Raw genomic sequence first — 27,135 nt, forward strand, 5'->3', positions numbered from 1 at the left:
CTCCACCTGGTGCAAAATATCTAACTCTTCCCTAAAATTTGAATATGATATAATTGGTAAATTATTGACGACATATTTTCAAAGATATAAAGATATAGTACATATTTGAAGCTGGCTTTTCATGGACGATGGTTTCAATGCTTGTGGTTTGTAAACCACGTTTCTTTACTGTCCTATTTATTGGCATGTCAAATGTAGGTGGGAACTCGTCTATGTTAATGACTGAGTCTATGGTGTATTTTGCAACTATTATATACAGAACTATCTAAACTTGACAAGTCTGTCCCCAAAGTCGGCAGGAAGAGTGACAATCAGTAGTTCTGAATCTTATGGATACCTGTGTCATGCACTTAAAACGTAGGAACCAGTGAAACCTGATATACATACGTCATCGCCGGATAGAAGGGTATCATCTAAAACATGGTACTCCGTCCAAGGGGGTCATGTATCAGTCAGCTCCCTGGCCACATTGTAGATGGTATCCAGCTTGCTGACGTCTTCCAGATGGTCTTACTTTGTCCCTGGTGCTACCTCTTAATGGTGCCTGCAAACTTCGACCGCATGGTTTGTCTAATCATCACCTTATCTTAATACTCCCAATAGTTTAGAATTCAATTTTAGAACAAATGGTTGTATATCATCCAAAAATTGTTTTCTCTAGGTGCATAAATATTTAATAATCTATATATGTTGCTTATTCTTTAGTATTCTATGTTGTGTGCCCTATTGTTTATCTATTTTTCTTTTTCATTTTTAGTCATTGCGTTATCAGTTTATTTTCGATTTATGAGTTTGACTGTCCCTTTGGTATCTTTCGTCTCTCTTTTGTAAAAACTTTAAAAGTAGCTACATTGAGAATAGTTCATAGTAAGGTAAAAAGATTGAAAATTATTACATACAAAGTATACTTAGCCATCTATATAATAGATAACGATTTGTCCATAAACTTAGGGCCATAATCAAACCCTCATACAGATTTGACACTAAAGTATCCATCTTCCTCATTTTCATATATATATAACACACGACAAATGTCAAATTAAAAAAAGGTAACAAAAACAAAACAGGTAAAAATTAAATGCTTTGGAAATTCGCGTATTTGACCTCCCTCACAAATCATGTCACCGGCGATTCTCCCTCACAAATAATGTCACCGGTGATGACTTCTGTTTTCATATTTAAATCTGTTCCATACACATGGTGCCAGAGATGGACATTGCTGCCATGCCTTCCCAAGAAATGGTAAATCAAGTCAAGATTCAAGTGTAACGGATACCAGTGCAACCTGAACTTGACCGACCTCCTTTCAATCCTCCTGGTGACTTGACTTAGCTCCCTTGCCACACGTGTAGACGGCCTCCAGCTTCCTCATACTAACCGGATGGTTTATATTGTACAGAACTTTGTATCTGGTATTGAATCTTTGCGTTCACACTCTTATAAGTAGTGTGTAAACGGAAAGTGTACACACACTGATTTGATTAAATCTGCAATTTTCTTGGAAAAATACTGCAATTCTCTGCACTTGCTACGCTGATTTTTACAGTTTTCATTGAAGAGTTCCTGTAAACTTCACTAGCATTGTATTTTGTCAACGTCTCATTAGCATAGTACTCAAATCAGTTTACAATTCTGTGATAGAAGAAATGGATACATATATTATAAAAAAAAACTTTCTCTCACCTTCTTTATTAAATGCATAAATTTTCATACATCATCAATTTTAACATCAATATATTGAAAGCAACCAACTTAATCTCTATGATAATTAAAAGTTTAATTAAAAAAAAAAATTAGAATAGCTGTTCATCTACTACGATTAGATCCAAAATTCCCAAAACATTTATAAAAATCAAAATAATTATCTTACTTTTTTGAAATTTTTAAATTAGAAACATGTGTTTCTTGTAAATATCGACATGACGCTGGAACAAAATTCTTTAAAGTGTACTGACACTGATAATCTAATAAACCATTAACATTTAAGATAGCTACATTACTTTTATCAGTTGTATTCATAGTAAAGGTAAAAGTTTTTAAAATTAATTAGTACATAAAAAATATATACTAATCAGTCTACAGTAAATAAAGGTATAAACACAGGACACGGGTGTGATTAAAAATAGTAACAAAAATAAAACAGGTGATAATAAAATGCCTTGAAAATTTGAACGTAATTATAAGGCAGGTGAACAGAATTTTGACAACAGGTGAACGAAAGAAATAGAACAATTAAAAGTGCACTGAGGCTCTAAATGAAAACTTTAAATCCAAATGTAAAAAAAAGGGGGATTTAAATAAACAAACATAATCTCAATGAAAAAAAGAATGAAAATTAAAAACACAACATGAAAATAAACACAAATACAATATTTGAATAAAATACACCTATAAATATAGGTTATTAAAGTCCACATAACAAATTCATTGTCCATGGGCATAGCGACAGTCAAATCAAGGTGGGAAACACTATTTATAGTCCATATTCAAGTGTTCGCTTAACTGATCGATAACTTGTTTTTTTTTCTTCATTCCACTTTCTTCTTCCTTTTCTCCTGTATCATCACCACTATCACTCCTCATCCTCTTCTTGCTGTCTCCGGTCATGTCCATCTCCTCCTCTTCCACTTCCAGTGTACCCTCTCCTACCTCAGGTGATGTCGCCTGGGATTGGTTATCTGTACTGTCATCATCCGCGCTGAGGTTGCGGGAGCCCATTACCATCCGCTTGAGTAGTCACTGTAGGTATGACTGCTACAGGTGCACTAGCTGGCCTACCGACATCAACATCTGCCGTACAGCGCTGTTGCACTGGATGTTGCTCCGATAGGGTTGGACAGGTGGCTCGCTGGTGACCACAACTTCCACACTTGAAGCACCTTGGTTTCCTTCCCATAACTGTAATAAGTACGGGTCGGTTAAAGATAGTCATTGGTCATCTGTAAATATCATTACACCTCCAATGGCTCCCGTTTTCAACCTTAGTGTTTCATAGTCCTGCTGTTCATGATGCACATGAATATTGTTGCCATACCTGGCGAAGAACTGTCCCACGACTTTGATGTTCATGTACATCGGGAACCAATGCACCCTGAACTTCACCACCCTTCAATCTATTCTCTCAAATCTAGCTGACATCCCATCTAGCCCCTCAACGTTTCCCCTATGTCCTAACGTGTTGACTGGATCCTCCGTCTTAAACTTAAGATACCAGTTAGCTCCTTCTCCACACTTGTAAATGGCTTGTAGCTGCTTAGTGTCTACCATTCCTTCTAAAGCGACTATCACTTGGTCCCTGGTCTTGACCCTCTTCTCTCCAAAAAAAACTTCGCCCTCAGGGTCCGTCTCATAGCTCTGTTGTACTGGTCTGCCATCTAAACTGAACCGTGGATAATAGAGCACAAAGGTGACTACCCCCACAGTTCGCTTCGATATGATAGATAGATAAGAACAGATACTACACTTTGATTTTAGCCAAAAGGACGAGAACCGATACTCAAATTTTTCCGAGTTTCCAAAGCCGATCCTGGAGGTACTGCAATACTTCGATTAGAGCCAAAGTTCCAAAAACATCTATAAAAATCAAAATAATTATCTAACTTTTTTGACCTTTTTGAATTAGAAACATGTGTTTCTTGTAGAAAAAGAATATCTATATGATGCTGTAAACAAAATTCTTTTAAAGTATACTGACACTGGTATTCTAATAATTCATTTACATTTAAGGTAGCTACATTCAGAATATTTTTATCAATTGTATTCATTGTAAAAGTTAAAGTTTGAAAAAAATAATATTACATAGATAATATATACTAATCAGTCTATAAAGTAAATAAAGGTACATGTATAAACACACGACACAGGTGTGATTAAAAATAGTAACACAAATAAAACAGGTAATAATTAAATGCCTTGAACATTTAAAAGTAATTATAAGGCAGGTGAACAGAATTTTATCAACAGGTGAACGAAAAAAAGAACAATAGAATGTGACTTTAAAAAAAGTGCACTGAGGCTCTAAATGAAAACTTTAAATAAAAAAGGGGGATTTAAATAAACAAACTTAATCTAAATGAAAAAAAGAATGAAAATTAAACACAAAACATGAAAATAAACACAAATACAATAATTAAATAAAATACACCTATAAATTTAGGTTATGAAAGTCCACATATCAAATTCAAAGTCCATGGGCATAGCGGCAGACAAATCAAGGGGGGTTAAACAATATTCGTAGTCCATATTCAAGTCAAGTGTTCGCTTTACCGATCGGTAACTTCAAAATCATACCTTTGTCGTGTCCCTTATCTTTATCTTTGTTCTTTTTCTCCTGAATCCTAACCACTAGCACTTCTCTGTCTCTTCCTTCCTTCTCCCGACATGTCCATCTCCTCCTGTTCGTTCCCTCTTACCTCTGAAGCGCTAATATCCGGCTCCAGGGACTGAGATTCCAAACTGCCCTGTGTAGCGCGTGTCTTGCGCCGCAGGGGTCACATCCGCTCAATCGCGTTGGCCTTGCGAGAGCCCATTGTCTGTTACTTCCTCCTGCTGGCCATCTACAAGTGTGTCCGACGCTATTGGCTGGGGAGCCTCAGGTGTGGCTGCAACAACACCTGTATAAGAGCGCTGCTGCACTGGATGTTGCTGCGTTTTCTGGCTGGGGCAAGTGGCACGCTGATGCCCCAACCCTCAAAACTTGAGGCACTGTGCCTGTCGCCAAAGCACAGTGAGGAGTACCGGCCTGTTGTATAACACTGTCCTGTAAGGTAGCTAAAGATACTCCTTCTCCCCACAAATCACATCACCGGCAATGACACCTGATTTTTACCTCAGGGCTGTTCCATACACCTGGTCCTCCTACTAGAGGTGGACTTTTGTACCGTAGCGTCCAAAAAAATGGCGTACCAAGTCCATGCTCATATGCAGAGGATACCAATGTAGCCTGAACTTGACAGCCCTCCTGTCTATCCTCTCGAAACGCACCTTCATTCCCGTCTTGCCGGATCTCGTGTCTTCGTCTCCAACCTCACATTCCGCCTCGTCCTCGAATGACAAATACCACTCAGCACCCTCTCCACACTTGTAGATGGCCGTCAGCTTCCTGATGTCCACAAACTCGTATATCTCGTCCAGCACCTTGTTACTGGTGTTAATTCGTCTTGGTCCTTGGAACTTTACCCTCATCGTCTTCCTCATTGCATCTTTTTCATAAAACGACATTCTGGACCGTGGGTAATAGAGTCTTCCGAACAGACGGCTACCCCCACAGTTCGCCTCGAAAAGTTAGATTTTTACTAATTCTACACTTTGATCGTGCCAAAAGGCCGAGAAGCGATACTGTAACGATTTCGCCCCTTAAACCGAGTGGTAAGTTTAAATGAATAAGGAGGCTCGATCGAACATAATTTGCATGGATCCTTTGAGTTGGTATAAGGTTGAAATAATAACTAAGTCAGGTATAAAGTTCAGATGCATTTTATATAACATCTATATAATCAAATATTTACAGTTGATCATAAAAGCATACATTTATATTTATATACAATTTGCCGTAATCATCTTTATTTATAGATCAGGAGGGTTGACTTCAAATTCCCATTTAGGTTGACTTGTTTCCGTAGGTTGATTTGATAGAAGGTTGAACTTTTCAACCTTCTATTTCCAAAACTATAAAATACTTAAAAAGGGTTGATTTTTAATAAGATATTCATATATTTTATTTCCTAAACCGAAAGTAGATTTCCAGAAAATCTCTTTCATCCTATTGCATCGATAGAAGGTTGACTAAGTGGAACGACAGCTGACGGGACTTTCCCGTAGGTCGAAGGTTGACTTTTGCAAAACAAACAATAGCCATGTGCTAGAAGGTTTAAGTTTTCTTAAAACAATTAAAACCTGCGTACCATACTAATGGTTGACTTTGGTTCAGACATTTGGATTAATTTAGGTTGACTAAATTTATATTGCGACTAAAATGTTGACTGCTCTTGCAGACGATGAGAATAAATCCCAAGTTCGTTTCGTCAACCTTCTATTTATAATTTTCCGGTCAATGGCTCGACCAATCAAAACGTTTGTTATGTTCACAGGCAATCTCGTGTATTAGGCCGCCAATACACAATAAATATGGCTTCTCTAGTAAATAAACTATGGCACTGCTGGGATTTAGATGATTACGGCTAAAATACAAGTTATTACATAAAGAAAATAAGTAGGCTAATAAGGTAAAAACATTACCTCATCATTTATAATACAAATACCCGCCAACCAACCGTGAATATTCTGTACGAGGTGACATTCCATCGTAAAAATAGCGATATGAAAAACATAAACAAAACAGCTGACTTGTAAAATTACTACAGTAAACTATGGAAAACATGAGTTCCATTAATTTAATAATACGATCACTAAATCGTAACACAGCCCCCTAACCACTAGGCGTTTGTCCTCAAATGCACAGAAACCATTTATACATGTATTAAATTAATTGGTTGGTTGGCTAAAAACTTGGAAACAAAAATCCAATAAGACAACCCTGTCTTATAATACAAGCTCCTTATTTACACTCTAACTAGTCTATTCACATACCAGTAAATGAGTATTGAAAGTTCAACAACAAAATTATGTCAAATTAGCACTATCAATGGATATAAAATCCATAATTAACAAAACATTCTACCATATGTGAATAAATAAGCCAATACTGTACAGTAAAACCTGAGAAAAGAAAAGGATAAATTACTTCTCAGTCATGAAGACCTCATTGGGCTTTTCTAAGGTAATACTGTAGCTGCACCAGGAATACCTAATCTCACCATGCATAATAAATATATTTAAGTAACACACATTGTATATCATAAAATCCACCCCCCAATGTTCCTTCTTAAATCAAGCTTAACTGCTGCAAATCTAATATTTTCTTCTGTACAGAGAGTTCCAAGTGTCGCAACTCATAGAAATTACACTCCACCTGTAACTCCCTCAAACTACGAACATCTCTCGGCAGCATATCTGAATGTATTTTGGCCTGGTTTCTCAAATAGTTAAGAATTAAATGAAAATGTTTTGAATCTGTCTAAGAAATAGGTGTGACGTCCATCAAACAAATATGGCTTCACAACAGATTCCTCCTTTATCATCTCTGACAAGAGGGAATCTGGGCAGGATTGTATAGCAATAGCAGAAGTCTCTTTTTTCCTCCCTCTTTTCCATTCTCTCCCTTTCTTCCTCCGGCGTTCTCTTCTTTTCCTCCGAGTTTCCAAAGCCTATAAATCTCATGTCTTACTCAAGATTTCAAAAACTTACATTTGTCACAACGTGGATTTTTTTTTAAAACGAGGGTATACATCATTCGAGTACCCTGCCCGTTTCCCAGATGAGTTGCAAATGACCATATGAGTAACAGTCCTTGAAACCATGGGTTATGCCCAACCTGTTAAAGCAGATTGCTGCTTTAACACCATAATCTTTCTTTGAAAAAACGGTACAAAGGCATTAACGCAAACTTTCTTAAAACTAAACAAGTAATAGTGTAGCTTATACAAATTGCATGCCAGCCTTTGCGGTCTATATTTCGCCTCTGTAACTAAATTTAATACACTTGATACACTTGCTTACATTTCTACCTTGAATATTATGATTTTGACAATAATCTTGCAAAAAATGACGAATTTCTAACACATTCTAACAAAATGTTTTATCCTACTTTGTAAAGGACCACTCTGATTCAAACAAAAAATTCTCTGAAACGGATATTATCAAGATGCTTGATTTCTTGATTGACAACATATTTGTTACGTTCGGAGCAGTGTTTTTCAACAGACTGTCGGTATTCCAATGGGAACAAACTGTGCCCCTCTACTTAATGACTTATTTCTACTCATTATGAGGCTGACTTCATGCAGGCACTTTTTAGGAAGAACGATAAGAAGTTAGCAATATCCTTAAATCTACTTTCCTGTATATAGATGATGTTTGACATTGTTCTAGAGATAAAGGATATTATAGATACAGTTAAGTCGGCTTTATATCTTGACTTACATCTAGAAATTGACAATGAGGGTCGAATGAAAACAAAACTTTACGACAAAATAAAAAAGCGGCTTGTGAAATACGGCAAGTCGCAATTAAAGGGAGAATGCATTTTTAAACGTACGTCATACGTATACGTATTCGTATTTAATCTTAATCGAACGAAATAACATGATCATTTTAATTCATTCTATGTCCGACGAACGCAGATTTTAAAGCCTTGGAAATTTCATTGATCACAAAATAAATTCAACGCTTTTTCACAATCAGCACGGACTTTTCACTCTCTCGTTTAAATAAAACACACATAAACAGTTCATCTGTTCTATTTTTTAAAGGAATTAACCGGTACAGCTATGTTTAAATTAATTTTAAAAGGAGGAAAAAACTTACCGGCCGACTGTAGTTTCCATCGTTTGCCCTCGTTCTGAGGCGACGTCGCTATTAACGATGATTGAAACAGTAGAAGGGGACGTAATTCTTTTCCCCGCGTTTTTCCGTAACGCTAAAAATTTATATAGAGTTTGTCTTAAGGAACGAGAATACATTATTACACTGACATATGCTGTTATGAATACAAGAGAGAGAGAAAGAGAAAAAACATCACATTATTAGAAAAGAAAAGAAAAACAACACTTTTTAGAGAACAGACATAAAAAAAAAATAGTATGCGATTTATTTTACATGCACGAGAAGTAGAATTAATTTACAACAATGAGTAAAACTATACAATATATAACATAAAATAATATAGAAAACGTATTAGAGAATATTTTACTGGGGCTGTTTCTCAGACTATAGAAGGAGCTATTTTTCTATTTTAATTTTCTCCCCGAAATGGGGAGTGAGCCGATCCTGGAGGTACTGCAATACCAGGCCAACTCGTGGCAAGAGCGGTGCAAGCACCTAACATCTCACCTAGTTGCAAAAATCAGTTTAATATCGAAGTACCCACATGGGGTACGTATCAGATATTAAGCTGATAAGAACAGATACTACACTTTGATCTTAGCCAAAAGGCCGAGAAGCGATACTCAAATTTTTCCGAGTTTCCAAAGCGTATAAATCCTATGTCTTACTCAGACACGGTGTTTTAATTTTAAAACAAGCTACACAAATTTTGCAAATGTATATACAAGAAGCACACGAAACGCGAGATCTTGCTTTGCTTTAATTACCCAACAGCATGAAACTATTTCTGCATGACAAAACTGGTGTGAAAATAAAAAAGCGGCTTGTGAAATACGGCAAGTCGCAATTAAAGGGAGAATGCATTTTTAAACGTACGTCATACGTATACGTATTCGTATTTAATCTTAATCGAACGAAATAACATGATCATTTTAATTCATTCTATGTCCGACGAACGCAGATTTTAAAGCCTTGGAAATTTCATTGATCACAAAATAAATTCAACGCTTTTTCACAATCAGCACGGACTTTTCACTCTCTCGTTTAAATAAAACACACATAAACAGTTCATCTGTTCTATTTTTTAAAGGAATTAACCGGTACAGCTATGTTTAAATTAATTTTAAAAGGAGGAAAAAACTTACCGGCCGACTGTAGTTTCCATCGTTTGCCCTCGTTCTGAGGCGACGTCGCTATTAACGATGATTGAAACAGTAGAAGGGGACGTAATTCTTTTCCCCGCGTTTTTCCGTAACGCTAAAAATTTATATAGAGTTTGTCTTAAGGAACGAGAATACATTATTACACTGACATATGCTGTTATGAATACAAGAGAGAGAGAAAGAGAAAAAACATCACATTATTAGAAAAGAAAAGAAAAACAACACTTTTTAGAGAACAGACATAAAAAAAAAATAGTATGCGATTTATTTTACATGCACGAGAAGTAGAATTAATTTACAACAATGAGTAAAACTATACAATATATAACATAAAATAATATAGAAAACGTATTAGAGAATATTTTACTGGGGCTGTTTCTCAGACTATAGAAGGAGCTATTTTTCTATTTTAATTTTCTCCCCGAAATGGGGAGTGAGCCGATCCTGGAGGTACTGCAATACCAGGCCAACTCGTGGCAAGAGCGGTGCAAGCACCTAACATCTCACCTAGTTGCAAAAATCAGTTTAATATCGAAGTACCCACATGGGGTACGTATCAGATATTAAGCTGATAAGAACAGATACTACACTTTGATCTTAGCCAAAAGGCCGAGAAGCGATACTCAAATTTTTCCGAGTTTCCAAAGCGTATAAATCCTATGTCTTACTCAGACACGGTGTTTTAATTTTAAAACAAGCTACACAAATTTTGCAAATGTATATACAAGAAGCACACGAAACGCGAGATCTTGCTTTGCTTTAATTACCCAACAGCATGAAACTATTTCTGCATGACAAAACTGGTGTGAAAATAAAAAAGCGGCTTGTGAAATACGGCAAGTCGCAATTAAAGGGAGAATGCATTTTTAAACGTACGTCATACGTATACGTATTCGTATTTAATCTTAATCGAACGAAATAACATGATCATTTTAATTCATTCTATGTCCGACGAACGCAGATTTTAAAGCCTTGGAAATTTCATTGATCACAAAATAAATTCAACGCTTTTTCACAATCAGCACGGACTTTTCACTCTCTCGTTTAAATAAAACACACATAAACAGTTCATCTGTTCTATTTTTTAAAGGAATTAACCGGTACAGCTATGTTTAAATTAATTTTAAAAGGAGGAAAAAACTTACCGGCCGACTGTAGTTTCCATCGTTTGCCCTCGTTCTGAGGCGACGTCGCTATTAACGATGATTGAAACAGTAGAAGGGGACGTAATTCTTTTCCCCGCGTTTTTCCGTAACGCTAAAAATTTATATAGAGTTTGTCTTAAGGAACGAGAATACATTATTACACTGACATATGCTGTTATGAATACAAGAGAGAGAGAAAGAGAAAAAACATCACATTATTAGAAAAGAAAAGAAAAACAACACTTTTTAGAGAACAGACATAAAAAAAAAATAGTATGCGATTTATTTTACATGCACGAGAAGTAGAATTAATTTACAACAATGAGTAAAACTATACAATATATAACATAAAATAATATAGAAAACGTATTAGAGAATATTTTACTGGGGCTGTTTCTCAGACTATAGAAGGAGCTATTTTTCTATTTTAATTTTCTCCCCGAAATGGGGAGTGAGCCGATCCTGGAGGTACTGCAATACCAGGCCAACTCGTGGCAAGAGCGGTGCAAGCACCTAACATCTCACCTAGTTGCAAAAATCAGTTTAATATCGAAGTACCCACATGGGGTACGTATCAGATATTAAGCTGATAAGAACAGATACTACACTTTGATCTTAGCCAAAAGGCCGAGAAGCGATACTCAAATTTTACCGAGTTTCCAAAGCGTATAAATCCTATGTCTTACTCAGACACGGTGTTTTAATTTTAAAACAAGCTACACAAATTTTGCAAATGTATATACAAGAAGCACACGAAACGCGAGATCTTGCTTTGCTTTAATTACCCAACAGCATGAAACTATTTCTGCATGACAAAACTGGTGTGAAAATAAAAAAGCGGCTTGTGAAATACGGCAAGTCGCAATTAAAGGGAGAATGCATTTTTAAACGTACGTCATACGTATACGTATTCGTATTTAATCTTAATCGAACGAAATAACATGATCATTTTAATTCATTCTATGTCCGACGAACGCAGATTTTAAAGCCTTGGAAATTTCATTGATCACAAAATAAATTCAACGCTTTTTCACAATCAGCACGGACTTTTCACTCTCTCGTTTAAATAAAACACACATAAACAGTTCATCTGTTCTATTTTTTAAAGGAATTAACCGGTACAGCTATGTTTAAATTAATTTTAAAAGGAGGAAAAAACTTACCGGCCGACTGTAGTTTCCATCGTTTGCCCTCGTTCTGAGGCGACGTCGCTATTAACGATGATTGAAACAGTAGAAGGGGACGTAATTCTTTTCCCCGCGTTTTTCCGTAACGCTAAAAATTTATATAGAGTTTGTCTTAAGGAACGAGAATACATTATTACACTGACATATGCTGTTATGAATACAAGAGAGAGAGAAAGAGAAAAAACATCACATTATTAGAAAAGAAAAGAAAAACAACACTTTTTAGAGAACAGACATAAAAAAAAAATAGTATGCGATTTATTTTACATGCACGAGAAGTAGAATTAATTTACAACAATGAGTAAAACTATACAATATATAACATAAAATAATATAGAAAACGTATTAGAGAATATTTTACTGGGGCTGTTTCTCAGACTATAGAAGGAGCTATTTTTCTATTTTAATTTTCTCCCCGAAATGGGGAGTGAGCCGATCCTGGAGGTACTGCAATACCAGGCCAACTCGTGGCAAGAGCGGTGCAAGCACCTAACATCTCACCTAGTTGCAAAAATCAGTTTAATATCGAAGTACCCACATGGGGTACGTATCAGATATTAAGCTGATAAGAACAGATACTACACTTTGATCTTAGCCAAAAGGCCGAGAAGCGATACTCAAATTTTTCCGAGTTTCCAAAGCGTATAAATCCTATGTCTTACTCAGACACGGTGTTTTAATTTTAAAACAAGCTACACAAATTTTGCAAATGTATATACAAGAAGCACACGAAACGCGAGATCTTGCTTTGCTTTAATTACCCAACAGCATGAAACTATTTCTGCATGACAAAACTGGTGTGAAAATAAAAAAGCGGCTTGTGAAATACGGCAAGTCGCAATTAAAGGGAGAATGCATTTTTAAACGTACGTCATACGTATACGTATTCGTATTTAATCTTAATCGAACGAAATAACATGATCATTTTAATTCATTCTATGTCCGACGAACGCAGATTTTAAAGCCTTGGAAATTTCATTGATCACAAAATAAATTCAACGCTTTTTCACAATCAGCACGGACTTTTCACTCTCTCGTTTAAATAAAACACACATAAACAGTTCATCTGTTCTATTTTTTAAAGGAATTAACCGGTACAGCTATGTTTAAATTAATTTTAAAAGGAGGAAAAAACTTACCGGCCGACTGTAGTTTCCATCGTTTGCCCTCGTTCTGAGGCGACGTCGCTATTAACGATGATTGAAACAGTAGAAGGGGACGTAATTCTTTTCCCCGCGTTTTTCCGTAACGCTAAAAATTTATATAGAGTTTGTCTTAAGGAACGAGAATACATTATTACACTGACATATGCTGTTATGAATACAAGAGAGAGAGAAAGAGAAAAAACATCACATTATTAGAAAAGAAAAGAAAAACAACACTTTTTAGAGAACAGACATAAAAAAAAAATAGTATGCGATTTATTTTACATGCACGAGAAGTAGAATTAATTTACAACAATGAGTAAAACTATACAATATATAACATAAAATAATATAGAAAACGTATTAGAGAATATTTTACTGGGGCTGTTTCTCAGACTATAGAAGGAGCTATTTTTCTATTTTAATTTTCTCCCCGAAATGGGGAGTGAGCCGATCCTGGAGGTACTGCAATACCAGGCCAACTCGTGGCAAGAGCGGTGCAAGCACCTAACATCTCACCTAGTTGCAAAAATCAGTTTAATATCGAAGTACCCACATGGGGTACGTATCAGATATTAAGCTGATAAGAACAGATACTACACTTTGATCTTAGCCAAAAGGCCGAGAAGCGATACTCAAATTTTTCCGAGTTTCCAAAGCGTATAAATCCTATGTCTTACTCAGACACGGTGTTTTAATTTTAAAACAAGCTACACAAATTTTGCAAATGTATATACAAGAAGCACACGAAACGCGAGATCTTGCTTTGCTTTAATTACCCAACAGCATGAAACTATTTCTGCATGACAAAACTGGTGTGAAAATAAAAAAGCGGCTTGTGAAATACGGCAAGTCGCAATTAAAGGGAGAATGCATTTTTAAACGTACGTCATACGTATACGTATTCGTATTTAATCTTAATCGAACGAAATAACATGATCATTTTAATTCATTCTATGTCCGACGAACGCAGATTTTAAAGCCTTGGAAATTTCATTGATCACAAAATAAATTCAACGCTTTTTCACAATCAGCACGGACTTTTCACTCTCTCGTTTAAATAAAACACACATAAACAGTTCATCTGTTCTATTTTTTAAAGGAATTAACCGGTACAGCTATGTTTAAATTAATTTTAAAAGGAGGAAAAAACTTACCGGCCGACTGTAGTTTCCATCGTTTGCCCTCGTTCTGAGGCGACGTCGCTATTAACGATGATTGAAACAGTAGAAGGGGACGTAATTCTTTTCCCCGCGTTTTTCCGTAACGCTAAAAATTTATATAGAGTTTGTCTTAAGGAACGAGAATACATTATTACACTGACATATGCTGTTATGAATACAAGAGAGAGAGAAAGAGAAAAAACATCACATTATTAGAAAAGAAAAGAAAAACAACACTTTTTAGAGAACAGACATAAAAAAAAAATAGTATGCGATTTATTTTACATGCACGAGAAGTAGAATTAATTTACAACAATGAGTAAAACTATACAATATATAACATAAAATAATATAGAAAACGTATTAGAGAATATTTTACTGGGGCTGTTTCTCAGACTATAGAAGGAGCTATTTTTCTATTTTAATTTTCTCCCCGAAATGGGGAGTGAGCCGATCCTGGAGGTACTGCAATACCAGGCCAACTCGTGGCAAGAGCGGTGCAAGCACCTAACATCTCACCTAGTTGCAAAAATCAATTTAATATCGAAGTACCCACATGGGGTACGTATCAGATATTAAGCTGATAAGAACAGATACTACACTTTGATCTTAGCCAAAAGGCCGAGAAGCGATACTCAAATTTTTCCGAGTTTCCAAAGCGTATAAATCCTATGTCTTACTCAGACACGGTGTTTTAATTTTAAAACAAGCTACACAAATTTTGCAAATGTATATACAAGAAGCACACGAAACGCGAGATCTTGCTTTGCTTTAATTACCCAACAGCATGAAACTATTTCTGCATGACAAAACTGGTGTGAAAATAAAAAAGCGGCTTGTGAAATACGGCAAGTCGCAATTAAAGGGAGAATGCATTTTTAAACGTACGTCATACGTATACGTATTCGTATTTAATCTTAATCGAACGAAATAACATGATCATTTTAATTCATTCTATGTCCGACGAACGCAGATTTTAAAGCCTTGGAAATTTCATTGATCACAAAATAAATTCAACGCTTTTTCACAATCAGCACGGACTTTTCACTCTCTCGTTTAAATAAAACACACATAAACAGTTCATCTGTTCTATTTTTTAAAGGAATTAACCGGTACAGCTATGTTTAAATTAATTTTAAAAGGAGGAAAAAACTTACCGGCCGACTGTAGTTTCCATCGTTTGCCCTCGTTCTGAGGCGACGTCGCTATTAACGATGATTGAAACAGTAGAAGGGGACGTAATTCTTTTCCCCGCGTTTTTCCGTAACGCTAAAAATTTATATAGAGTTTGTCTTAAGGAACGAGAATACATTATTACACTGACATATGCTGTTATGAATACAAGAGAGAGAGAAAGAGAAAAAACATCACATTATTAGAAAAGAAAAGAAAAACAACACTTTTTAGAGAACAGACATAAAAAAAAAATAGTATGCGATTTATTTTACATGCACGAGAAGTAGAATTAATTTACAACAATGAGTAAAACTATACAATATATAACATAAAATAATATAGAAAACGTATTAGAGAATATTTTACTGGGGCTGTTTCTCAGACTATAGAAGGAGCTATTTTTCTATTTTAATTTTCTCCCCGAAATGGGGAGTGAGCCGATCCTGGAGGTACTGCAATACCAGGCCAACTCGTGGCAAGAGCGGTGCAAGCACCTAACATCTCACCTAGTTGCAAAAATCAGTTTAATATCGAAGTACCCACATGGGGTACGTATCAGATATTAAGCTGATAAGAACAGATACTACACTTTGATCTTAGCCAAAAGGCCGAGAAGCGATACTCAAATTTTTCCGAGTTTCCAAAGCGTATAAATCCTATGTCTTACTCAGACACGGTGTTTTAATTTTAAAACAAGCTACACAAATTTTGCAAATGTATATACAAGAAGCACACGAAACGCGAGATCTTGCTTTGCTTTAATTACCCAACAGCATGAAACTATTTCTGCATGACAAAACTGGTGTGAAAATAAAAAAGCGGCTTGTGAAATACGGCAAGTCGCAATTAAAGGGAGAATGCATTTTTAAACGTACGTCATACGTATACGTATTCGTATTTAATCTTAATCGAACGAAATAACATGATCATTTTAATTCATTCTATGTCCGACGAACGCAGATTTTAAAGCCTTGGAAATTTCATTGATCACAAAATAAATTCAACGCTTTTTCACAATCAGCACGGACTTTTCACTCTCTCGTTTAAATAAAACACACATAAACAGTTCATCTGTTCTATTTTTTAAAGGAATTAACCGGTACAGCTATGTTTAAATTAATTTTAAAAGGAGGAAAAAACTTACCGGCCGACTGTAGTTTCCATCGTTTGCCCTCGTTCTGAGGCGACGTCGCTATTAACGATGATTGAAACAGTAGAAGGGGACGTAATTCTTTTCCCCGCGTTTTTCCGTAACGCTAAAAATTTATATAGAGTTTGTCTTAAGGAACGAGAATACATTATTACACTGACATATGCTGTTATGAATACAAGAGAGAGAGAAAGAGAAAAAACATCACATTATTAGAAAAGAAAAGAAAAACAACACTTTTTAGAGAACAGACATAAAAAAAAAATAGTATGCGATTTATTTTACATGCACGAGAAGTAGAATTAATTTACAACAATGAGTAAAACTATACAATATATAACATAAAATAATATAGAAAACGTATTAGAGAATATTTTACTGGGGCTGTTTCTCAGACTATAGAAGGAGCTATTTTTCTATTTTAATTTTCTCCCCGAAATGGGGAGTGAGCCGATCCTGGAGGTACTGCAATACCAGGCCAACTCGTGGCAAGAGCGGTGCAAGCACCTAACATCTCACCTAGTTGCAAAATTCAGTTTAATATCGAAGTACCCACATGGGGTACGTATCAGATATTAAGCTGATAAGAACAGATACTACACTTTGATCTTAGCCAAAAGGCCGAGAAGCGATACTCAAATTTTTCCGAGTTTCCAAAGCGTATAAATCCTATGTCTTACTCAGACACGGTGTTTTAATTTTAAAACAAGCTACACAAATTTTGCAAATGTATATACAAGAAGCACACGAAACGCGAGATCTTGCTTTGCTTTAATTACCCAACAGCATGAAACTATTTCTGCATGACAAAACTGGTGTGAAAATAAAAAAGCGGCTTGTGAAATACGGCAAGTCGCAATTAAAGGGAGAATGCATTTTTAAACGTACGTCATACGTATACGTATTCGTATTTAATCTTAATCGAACGAAATAACATGATCATTTTAATTCATTCTATGTCCGACGAACGCAGATTTTAAAGCCTTGGAAATTTCATTGATCACAAAATAAATTCAACGCTTTTTCACAATCAGCACGGACTTTTCACTCTCTCGTTTAAATAAAACACACATAAACAGTTCATCTGTTCTATTTTTTAAAGGAATTAACCGGTACAGCTATGTTTAAATTAATTTTAAAAGGAGGAAAAAACTTACCGGCCGACTGTAGTTTCCATCGTTTGCCCTCGTTCTGAGGCGACGTCGCTATTAACGATGATTGAAACAGTAGAAGGGGACGTAATTCTTTTCCCCGCGTTTTTCCGTAACGCTAAAAATTTATATAGAGTTTGTCTTAAGGAACGAGAATACATTATTACACTGACATATGCTGTTATGAATACAAGAGAGAGAGAAAGAGAAAAAACATCACATTATTAGAAAAGAAAAGAAAAACAACACTTTTTAGAGAACAGACATAAAAAAAAAATAGTATGCGATTTATTTTACATGCACGAGAAGTAGAATTAATTTACAACAATGAGTAAAACTATACAATATATAACATAAAATAATATAGAAAACGTATTAGAGAATATTTTACTGGGGCTGTTTCTCAGACTATAGAAGGAGCTATTTTTCTATTTTAATTTTCTCCCCGAAATGGGGAGTGAGCCGATCCTGGAGGTACTGCAATACCAGGCCAACTCGTGGCAAGAGCGGTGCAAGCACCTAACATCTCACCTAGTTGCAAAAATCAGTTTAATATCGAAGTACCCACATGGGGTACGTATCAGATATTAAGCTGATAAGAACAGATACTACACTTTGATCTTAGCCAAAAGGCCGAGAAGCGATACTCAAATTTTTCCGAGTTTCCAAAGCGTATAAATCCTATGTCTTACTCAGACACGGTGTTTTAATTTTAAAACAAGCTACACAAATTTTGCAAATGTATATACAAGAAGCACACGAAACGCGAGATCTTGCTTTGCTTTAATTACCCAACAGCATGAAACTATTTCTGCATGACAAAACTGGTGTGAAAATAAAAAAGCGGCTTGTGAAATACGGCAAGTCGCAATTAAAGGGAGAATGCATTTTTAAACGTACGTCATACGTATACGTATTCGTATTTAATCTTAATCGAACGAAATAACATGATCATTTTAATTCATTCTATGTCCGACGAACGCAGATTTTAAAGCCTTGGAAATTTCATTGATCACAAAATAAATTCAACGCTTTTTCACAATCAGCACGGACTTTTCACTCTCTCGTTTAAATAAAACACACATAAACAGTTCATCTGTTCTATTTTTTAAAGGAATTAACCGGTACAGCTATGTTTAAATTAATTTTAAAAGGAGGAAAAAACTTACCGGCCGACTGTAGTTTCCATCGTTTGCCCTCGTTCTGAGGCGACGTCGCTATTAACGATGATTGAAACAGTAGAAGGGGACGTAATTCTTTTCCCCGCGTTTTTCCGTAACGCTAAAAATTTATATAGAGTTTGTCTTAAGGAACGAGAATACATTATTACACTGACATATGCTGTTATGAATACAAGAGAGAGAGAAAGAGAAAAAACATCACATTATTAGAAAAGAAAAGAAAAACAACACTTTTTAGAGAACAGACATAAAAAAAAAATAGTATGCGATTTATTTTACATGCACGAGAAGTAGAATTAATTTACAACAATGAGTAAAACTATACAATATATAACATAAAATAATATAGAAAACGTATTAGAGAATATTTTACTGGGGCTGTTTCTCAGACTATAGAAGGAGCTATTTTTCTATTTTAATTTTCTCCCCGAAATGGGGAGTGAGCCGATCCTGGAGGTACTGCAATACCAGGCCAACTCGTGGCAAGAGCGGTGCAAGCACCTAACATCTCACCTAGTTGCAAAAATCAGTTTAATATCGAAGTACCCACATGGGGTACGTATCAGATATTAAGCTGATAAGAACAGATACTACACTTTGATCTTAGCCAAAAGGCCGAGAAGCGATACTCAAATTTTTCCGAGTTTCCAAAGCGTATAAATCCTATGTCTTACTCAGACACGGTGTTTTAATTTTAAAACAAGCTACACAAATTTTGCAAATGTATATACAAGAAGCACACGAAACGCGAGATCTTGCTTTGCTTTAATTACCCAACAGCATGAAACTATTTCTGCATGACAAAACTGGTGTGAAAATAAAAAAGCGGCTTGTGAAATACGGCAAGTCGCAATTAAAGGGAGAATGCATTTTTAAACGTACGTCATACGTATACGTATTCGTATTTAATCTTAATCGAACGAAATAACATGATCATTTTAATTCATTCTATGTCCGACGAACGCAGATTTTAAAGCCTTGGAAATTTCATTGATCACAAAATAAATTCAACGCTTTTTCACAATCAGCACGGACTTTTCACTCTCTCGTTTAAATAAAACACACATAAACAGTTCATCTGTTCTATTTTTTAAAGGAATTAACCGGTACAGCTATGTTTAAATTAATTTTAAAAGGAGGAAAAAACTTACCGGCCGACTGTAGTTTCCATCGTTTGCCCTCGTTCTGAGGCGACGTCGCTATTAACGATGATTGAAACAGTAGAAGGGGACGTAATTCTTTTCCCCGCGTTTTTCCGTAACGCTAAAAATTTATATAGAGTTTGTCTTAAGGAACGAGAATACATTATTACACTGACATATGCTGTTATGAATACAAGAGAGAGAGAAAGAGAAAAAACATCACATTATTAGAAAAGAAAAGAAAAACAACACTTTTTAGAGAACAGACATAAAAAAAAAATAGTATGCGATTTATTTTACATGCACGAGAAGTAGAATTAATTTACAACAATGAGTAAAACTATACAATATATAACATAAAATAATATAGAAAACGTATTAGAGAATATTTTACTGGGGCTGTTTCTCAGACTATAGAAGGAGCTATTTTTCTATTTTAATTTTCTCCCCGAAATGGGGAGTGAGCCGATCCTGGAGGTACTGCAATACCAGGCCAACTCGTGGCAAGAGCGGTGCAAGCACCTAACATCTCACCTAGTTGCAAAAATCAGTTTAATATCGAAGTACCCACATGGGGTACGTATCAGATATTAAGCTGATAAGAACAGATACTACACTTTGATCTTAGCCAAAAGGCCGAGAAGCGATACTCAAATTTTTCCGAGTTTCCAAAGCGTATAAATCCTATGTCTTACTCAGACACGGTGTTTTAATTTTAAAACAAGCTACACAAATTTTGCAAATGTATATACAAGAAGCACACGAAACGCGAGATCTTGCTTTGCTTTAATTACCCAACAGCATGAAACTATTTCTGCATGACAAAACTGGTGTGAAAATAAAAAAGCGGCTTGTGAAATACGGCAAGTCGCAATTAAAGGGAGAATGCATTTTTAAACGTACGTCATACGTATACGTATTCGTATTTAATCTTAATCGAACGAAATAACATGATCATTTTAATTCATTCTATGTCCGACGAACGCAGATTTTAAAGCCTTGGAAATTTCATTGATCACAAAATAAATTCAACGCTTTTTCACAATCAGCACGGACTTTTCACTCTCTCGTTTAAATAAAACACACATAAACAGTTCATCTGTTCTATTTTTTAAAGGAATTAACCGGTACAGCTATGTTTAAATTAATTTTAAAAGGAGGAAAAAACTTACCGGCCGACTGTAGTTTCCATCGTTTGCCCTCGTTCTGAGGCGACGTCGCTATTAACGATGATTGAAACAGTAGAAGGGGACGTAATTCTTTTCCCCGCGTTTTTCCGTAACGCTAAAAATTTATATAGAGTTTGTCTTAAGGAACGAGAATACATTATTACACTGACATATGCTGTTATGAATACAAGAGAGAGAGAAAGAGAAAAAACATCACATTATTAGAAAAGAAAAGAAAAACAACACTTTTTAGAGAACAGACATAAAAAAAAAATAGTATGCGATTTATTTTACATGCACGAGAAGTAGAATTAATTTACAACAATGAGTAAAACTATACAATATATAACATAAAATAATATAGAAAACGTATTAGAGAATATTTTACTGGGGCTGTTTCTCAGACTATAGAAGGAGCTATTTTTCTATTTTAATTTTCTCCCCGAAATGGGGAGTGAGCCGATCCTGGAGGTACTGCAATACCAGGCCAACTCGTGGCAAGAGCGGTGCAAGCACCTAACATCTCACCTAGTTGCAAAAATCAGTTTAATATCGAAGTACCCACATGGGGTACGTATCAGATATTAAGCTGATAAGAACAGATACTACACTTTGATCTTAGCCAAAAGGCCGAGAAGCGATACTCAAATTTTTCCGAGTTTCCAAAGCGTATAAATCCTATGTCTTACTCAGACACGGTGTTTTAATTTTAAAACAAGCTACACAAATTTTGCAAATGTATATACAAGAAGCACACGAAACGCGAGATCTTGCTTTGCTTTAATTACCCAACAGCATGAAACTATTTCTGCATGACAAAACTGGTGTGAAAATAAAAAAGCGGCTTGTGAAATACGGCAAGTCGCAATTAAAGGGAGAATGCATTTTTAAACGTACGTCATACGTATACGTATTCGTATTTAATCTTAATCGAACGAAATAACATGATCATTTTAATTCATTCTATGTCCGACGAACGCAGATTTTAAAGCCTTGGAAATTTCATTGATCACAAAATAAATTCAACGCTTTTTCACAATCAGCACGGACTTTTCACTCTCTCGTTTAAATAAAACACACATAAACAGTTCATCTGTTCTATTTTTTAAAGGAATTAACCGGTACAGCTATGTTTAAATTAATTTTAAAAGGAGGAAAAAACTTACCGGCCGACTGTAGTTTCCATCGTTTGCCCTCGTTCTGAGGCGACGTCGCTATTAACGATGATTGAAACAGTAGAAGGGGACGTAATTCTTTTCCCCGCGTTTTTCCGTAACGCTAAAAATTTATATAGAGTTTGTCTTAAGGAACGAGAATACATTATTACACTGACATATGCTGTTATGAATACAAGAGAGAGAGAAAGAGAAAAAACATCACATTATTAGAAAAGAAAAGAAAAACAACACTTTTTAGAGAACAGACATAAAAAAAAAATAGTATGCGATTTATTTTACATGCACGAGAAGTAGAATTAATTTACAACAATGAGTAAAACTATACAATATATAACATAAAATAATATAGAAAACGTATTAGAGAATATTTTACTGGGGCTGTTTCTCAGACTATAGAAGGAGCTATTTTTCTATTTTAATTTTCTCCCCGAAATGGGGAGTGAGCCGATCCTGGAGGTACTGCAATACCAGGCCAACTCGTGGCAAGAGCGGTGCAAGCACCTAACATCTCACCTAGTTGCAAAAATCAGTTTAATATCGAAGTACCCACATGGGGTACGTATCAGATATTAAGCTGATAAGAAACAGATACTACACTTTGATCTTAGCCAAAAGGCCGAGAAGCGATACTCAAATTTTTCCGAGTTTCCAAAGCGTATAAATCCTATGTCTTACTCAGACACGGTGTTTTAATTTTAAAACAAGCTACACAAATTTTGCAAATGTATATACAAGAAGCACACGAAACGCGAGATCTTGCTTTGCTTTAATTACCCAACAGCATGAAACTATTTCTGCATGACAAAACTGGTGTGAAAATAAAAAAGCGGCTTGTGAAATACGGCAAGTCGCAATTAAAGGGAGAATGCATTTTTAAACGTACGTCATACGTATACGTATTCGTATTTAATCTTAATCGAACGAAATAACATGATCATTTTAATTCATTCTATGTCCGACGAACGCAGATTTTAAAGCCTTGGAAATTTCATTGATCACAAAATAAATTCAACGCTTTTTCACAATCAGCACGGACTTTTCACTCTCTCGTTTAAATAAAACACACATAAACAGTTCATCTGTTCTATTTTTTAAAGGAATTAACCGGTACAGCTATGTTTAAATTAATTTTAAAAGGAGGAAAAAACTTACCGGCCGACTGTAGTTTCCATCGTTTGCCCTCGTTCTGAGGCGACGTCGCTATTAACGATGATTGAAACAGTAGAAGGGGACGTAATTCTTTTCCCCGCGTTTTTCCGTAACGCTAAAAATTTATATAGAGTTTGTCTTAAGGAACGAGAATACATTATTACACTGACATATGCTGTTATGAATACAAGAGAGAGAGAAAGAGAAAAAACATCACATTATTAGAAAAGAAAAGAAAAACAACACTTTTTAGAGAACAGACATAAAAAAAAAATAGTATGCGATTTATTTTACATGCACGAGAAGTAGAATTAATTTACAACAATGAGTAAAACTATACAATATATAACATAAAATAATATAGAAAACGTATTAGAGAATATTTTACTGGGGCTGTTTCTCAGACTATAGAAGGAGCTATTTTTCTATTTTAATTTTCTCCCCGAAATGGGGAGTGAGCCGATCCTGGAGGTACTGCAATACCAGGCCAACTCGTGGCAAGAGCGGTGCAAGCACCTAACATCTCACCTAGTTGCAAAAATCAGTTTAATATCGAAGTACCCACATGGGGTACGTATCAGATATTAAGCTGATAAGAAACAGATACTACACTTTGATCTTAGCCAAAAGGCCGAGAAGCGATACTCAAATTTTTCCGAGTTTCCAAAGCGTATAAATCCTATGTCTTACTCAGACACGGTGTTTTAATTTTAAAACAAGCTACACAAATTTTGCAAATGTATATACAAGAAGCACACGAAACGCGAGATCTTGCTTTGCTTTAATTACCCAACAGCATGAAACTATTTCTGCATGACAAAACTGGTGTGAAAATAAAAAAGCGGCTTGTGAAATACGGCAAGTCGCAATTAAAGGGAGAATGCATTTTTAAACGTACGTCATACGTATACGTATTCGTATTTAATCTTAATCGAACGAAATAACATGATCATTTTAATTCATTCTATGTCCGACGAACGCAGATTTTAAAGCCTTGGAAATTTCATTGATCACAAAATAAATTCAACGCTTTTTCACAATCAGCACGGACTTTTCACTCTCTCGTTTAAATAAAACACACATAAACAGTTCATCTGTTCTATTTTTTAAAGGAATTAACCGGTACAGCTATGTTTAAATTAATTTTAAAAGGAGGAAAAAACTTACCGGCCGACTGTAGTTTCCATCGTTTGCCCTCGTTCTGAGGCGACGTCGCTATTAACGATGATTGAAACAGTAGAAGGGGACGTAATTCTTTTCCCCGCGTTTTTCCGTAACGCTAAAAATTTATATAGAGTTTGTCTTAAGGAACGAGAATACATTATTACACTGACATATGCTGTTATGAATACAAGAGAGAGAGAAAGAGAAAAAACATCACATTATTAGAAAAGAAAAGAAAAACAACACTTTTTAGAGAACAGACATAAAAAAAAAATAGTATGCGATTTATTTTACATGCACGAGAAGTAGAATTAATTTACAACAATGAGTAAAACTATACAATATATAACATAAAATAATATAGAAAACGTATTAGAGAATATTTTACTGGGGCTGTTTCTCAGACTATAGAAGGAGCTATTTTTCTATTTAATTTTCTCCCCGAAATGGGGAGTGAGCCGATCCTGGAGGTACTGCAATACCAGGCCAACTCGTGGCAAGAGCGGTGCAAGCACCTAACATCTCACCTAGTTGCAAAAATCAGTTTAATATCGAAGTACCCACATGGGGTACGTATCAGATATTAAGCTGATAAGAAACAGATACTACACTTTGATCTTAGCCAAAAGGCCGAGAAGCGATACTCAAATTTTTCCGAGTTTCCAAAGCGTATAAATCCTATGTCTTACTCAGACACGGTGTTTTAATTTTAAAACAAGCTACACAAATTTTGCAAATGTATATACAAGAAGCACACGAAACGCGAGATCTTGCTTTGCTTTAATTACCCAACAGCATGAAACTATTTCTGCATGACAAAACTGGTGTGAAAATAAAAAAGCGGCTTGTGAAATACGGCAAGTCGCAATTAAAGGGAGAATGCATTTTTAAACGTACGTCATACGTATACGTATTCGTATTTAATCTTAATCGAACGAAATAACATGATCATTTTAATTCATTCTATGTCCGACGAACGCAGATTTTAAAGCCTTGGAAATTTCATTGATCACAAAATAAATTCAACGCTTTTTCACAATCAGCACGGACTTTTCACTCTCTCGTTTAAATAAAACACACATAAACAGTTCATCTGTTCTATTTTTTAAAGGAATTAACCGGTACAGCTATGTTTAAATTAATTTTAAAAGGAGGAAAAAACTTACCGGCCGACTGTAGTTTCCATCGTTTGCCCTCGTTCTGAGGCGACGTCGCTATTAACGATGATTGAAACAGTAGAAGGGGACGTAATTCTTTTCCCCGCGTTTTTCCGTAACGCTAAAAATTTATATAGAGTTTGTCTTAAGGAACGAGAATACATTATTACACTGACATATGCTGTTATGAATACAAGAGAGAGAGAAAGAGAAAAAACATCACATTATTAGAAAAGAAAAGAAAAACAACACTTTTTAGAGAACAGACATAAAAAAAAAATAGTATGCGATTTATTTTACATGCACGAGAAGTAGAATTAATTTACAACAATGAGTAAAACTATACAATATATAACATAAAATAATATAGAAAACGTATTAGAGAATATTTTACTGGGGCTGTTTCTCAGACTATAGAAGGAGCTATTTTTCTATTTTAATTTTCTCCCCGAAATGGGGAGTGAGCCGATCCTGGAGGTACTGCAATACCAGGCCAACTCGTGGCAAGAGCGGTGCAAGCACCTAACATCTCACCTAGTTGCAAAAATCAGTTTAATATCGAAGTACCCACATGGGGTACGTATCAGATATTAAGCTGATAAGAACAGATACTACACTTTGATCTTAGCCAAAAGGCCGAGAAGCGATACTCAAATTTTTCCGAGTTTCCAAAGCGTATAAATCCTATGTCTTACTCAGACACGGTGTTTTAATTTTAAAACAAGCTACACAAATTTTGCAAATGTATATACAAGAAGCACACGAAACGCGAGATCTTGCTTTGCTTTAATTACCCAACAGCATGAAACTATTTCTGCATGACAAAACTGGTGTGAAAATAAAAAAGCGGCTTGTGAAATACGGCAAGTCGCAATTAAAGGGAGAATGCATTTTTAAACGTACGTCATACGTATACGTATTCGTATTTAATCTTAATCGAACGAAATAACATGATCATTTTAATTCATTCTATGTCCGACGAACGCAGATTTTAAAGCCTTGGAAATTTCATTGATCACAAAATAAATTCAACGCTTTTTCACAATCAGCACGGACTTTTCACTCTCTCGTTTAAATAAAACACACATAAACAGTTCATCTGTTCTATTTTTTAAAGGAATTAACCGGTACAGCTATGTTTAAATTAATTTTAAAAGGAGGAAAAAACTTACCGGCCGACTGTAGTTTCCATCGTTTGCCCTCGTTCTGAGGCGACGTCGCTATTAACGATGATTGAAACAGTAGAAGGGGACGTAATTCTTTTCCCCGCGTT

General features: G+C 35.4%; 16 non-coding genes across 16 annotated transcripts; all 16 read right to left on the reverse strand.

Annotated features, from left to right (window-relative positions):
- Nucleotides 1–8,870: 8,870 nt before the first annotated feature.
- LOC134685840 (U2 spliceosomal RNA) lies at nt 8,871–9,063 on the reverse strand. The gene has a single exon (XR_010101456.1). It is a non-coding gene; the product is annotated as a U2 spliceosomal RNA (small nuclear RNA).
- Nucleotides 9,064–10,033: 970 nt separating this feature from the next.
- Nucleotides 10,034–10,226, reverse strand: LOC134685841 (U2 spliceosomal RNA). The gene has a single exon (XR_010101457.1). It is a non-coding gene; the product is annotated as a U2 spliceosomal RNA (small nuclear RNA).
- Nucleotides 10,227–11,196: 970 nt separating this feature from the next.
- Nucleotides 11,197–11,389, reverse strand: LOC134685842 (U2 spliceosomal RNA). The gene has a single exon (XR_010101458.1). It is a non-coding gene; the product is annotated as a U2 spliceosomal RNA (small nuclear RNA).
- A 970-nt stretch (nt 11,390–12,359) lies between these two features.
- LOC134685843 (U2 spliceosomal RNA) lies at nt 12,360–12,552 on the reverse strand. Its single transcript, XR_010101459.1, has one exon. It is a non-coding gene; the product is annotated as a U2 spliceosomal RNA (small nuclear RNA).
- A 970-nt stretch (nt 12,553–13,522) lies between these two features.
- Nucleotides 13,523–13,715, reverse strand: LOC134685844 (U2 spliceosomal RNA). Its single transcript, XR_010101460.1, has one exon. It is a non-coding gene; the product is annotated as a U2 spliceosomal RNA (small nuclear RNA).
- Nucleotides 13,716–14,685: 970 nt separating this feature from the next.
- LOC134685691 (U2 spliceosomal RNA) lies at nt 14,686–14,878 on the reverse strand. Its single transcript, XR_010101318.1, has one exon. It is a non-coding gene; the product is annotated as a U2 spliceosomal RNA (small nuclear RNA).
- A 970-nt stretch (nt 14,879–15,848) lies between these two features.
- LOC134685846 (U2 spliceosomal RNA) lies at nt 15,849–16,041 on the reverse strand. Its single transcript, XR_010101462.1, has one exon. It is a non-coding gene; the product is annotated as a U2 spliceosomal RNA (small nuclear RNA).
- Nucleotides 16,042–17,011: 970 nt separating this feature from the next.
- Nucleotides 17,012–17,204, reverse strand: LOC134685816 (U2 spliceosomal RNA). Its single transcript, XR_010101437.1, has one exon. It is a non-coding gene; the product is annotated as a U2 spliceosomal RNA (small nuclear RNA).
- A 970-nt stretch (nt 17,205–18,174) lies between these two features.
- On the reverse strand, nt 18,175–18,367 carry LOC134685847 (U2 spliceosomal RNA). The gene has a single exon (XR_010101463.1). It is a non-coding gene; the product is annotated as a U2 spliceosomal RNA (small nuclear RNA).
- Nucleotides 18,368–19,337: 970 nt separating this feature from the next.
- On the reverse strand, nt 19,338–19,530 carry LOC134685848 (U2 spliceosomal RNA). Its single transcript, XR_010101464.1, has one exon. It is a non-coding gene; the product is annotated as a U2 spliceosomal RNA (small nuclear RNA).
- A 970-nt stretch (nt 19,531–20,500) lies between these two features.
- Nucleotides 20,501–20,693, reverse strand: LOC134685849 (U2 spliceosomal RNA). Its single transcript, XR_010101465.1, has one exon. It is a non-coding gene; the product is annotated as a U2 spliceosomal RNA (small nuclear RNA).
- Nucleotides 20,694–21,663: 970 nt separating this feature from the next.
- LOC134685850 (U2 spliceosomal RNA) lies at nt 21,664–21,856 on the reverse strand. Its single transcript, XR_010101466.1, has one exon. It is a non-coding gene; the product is annotated as a U2 spliceosomal RNA (small nuclear RNA).
- Nucleotides 21,857–22,826: 970 nt separating this feature from the next.
- LOC134685821 (U2 spliceosomal RNA) lies at nt 22,827–23,020 on the reverse strand. The gene has a single exon (XR_010101442.1). It is a non-coding gene; the product is annotated as a U2 spliceosomal RNA (small nuclear RNA).
- A 970-nt stretch (nt 23,021–23,990) lies between these two features.
- LOC134685822 (U2 spliceosomal RNA) lies at nt 23,991–24,184 on the reverse strand. The gene has a single exon (XR_010101443.1). It is a non-coding gene; the product is annotated as a U2 spliceosomal RNA (small nuclear RNA).
- Nucleotides 24,185–25,153: 969 nt separating this feature from the next.
- LOC134685823 (U2 spliceosomal RNA) lies at nt 25,154–25,347 on the reverse strand. The gene has a single exon (XR_010101444.1). It is a non-coding gene; the product is annotated as a U2 spliceosomal RNA (small nuclear RNA).
- A 970-nt stretch (nt 25,348–26,317) lies between these two features.
- On the reverse strand, nt 26,318–26,510 carry LOC134685851 (U2 spliceosomal RNA). The gene has a single exon (XR_010101467.1). It is a non-coding gene; the product is annotated as a U2 spliceosomal RNA (small nuclear RNA).
- Between the last annotated feature and the right edge of the window lie 625 nt (nt 26,511–27,135).

The sequence above is a fragment of the Mytilus trossulus genome, chromosome 9 (assembly GCF_036588685.1).
Source record: "Mytilus trossulus isolate FHL-02 chromosome 9, PNRI_Mtr1.1.1.hap1, whole genome shotgun sequence".
Taxonomy (NCBI): domain Eukaryota; kingdom Metazoa; phylum Mollusca; class Bivalvia; order Mytilida; family Mytilidae; genus Mytilus; species Mytilus trossulus.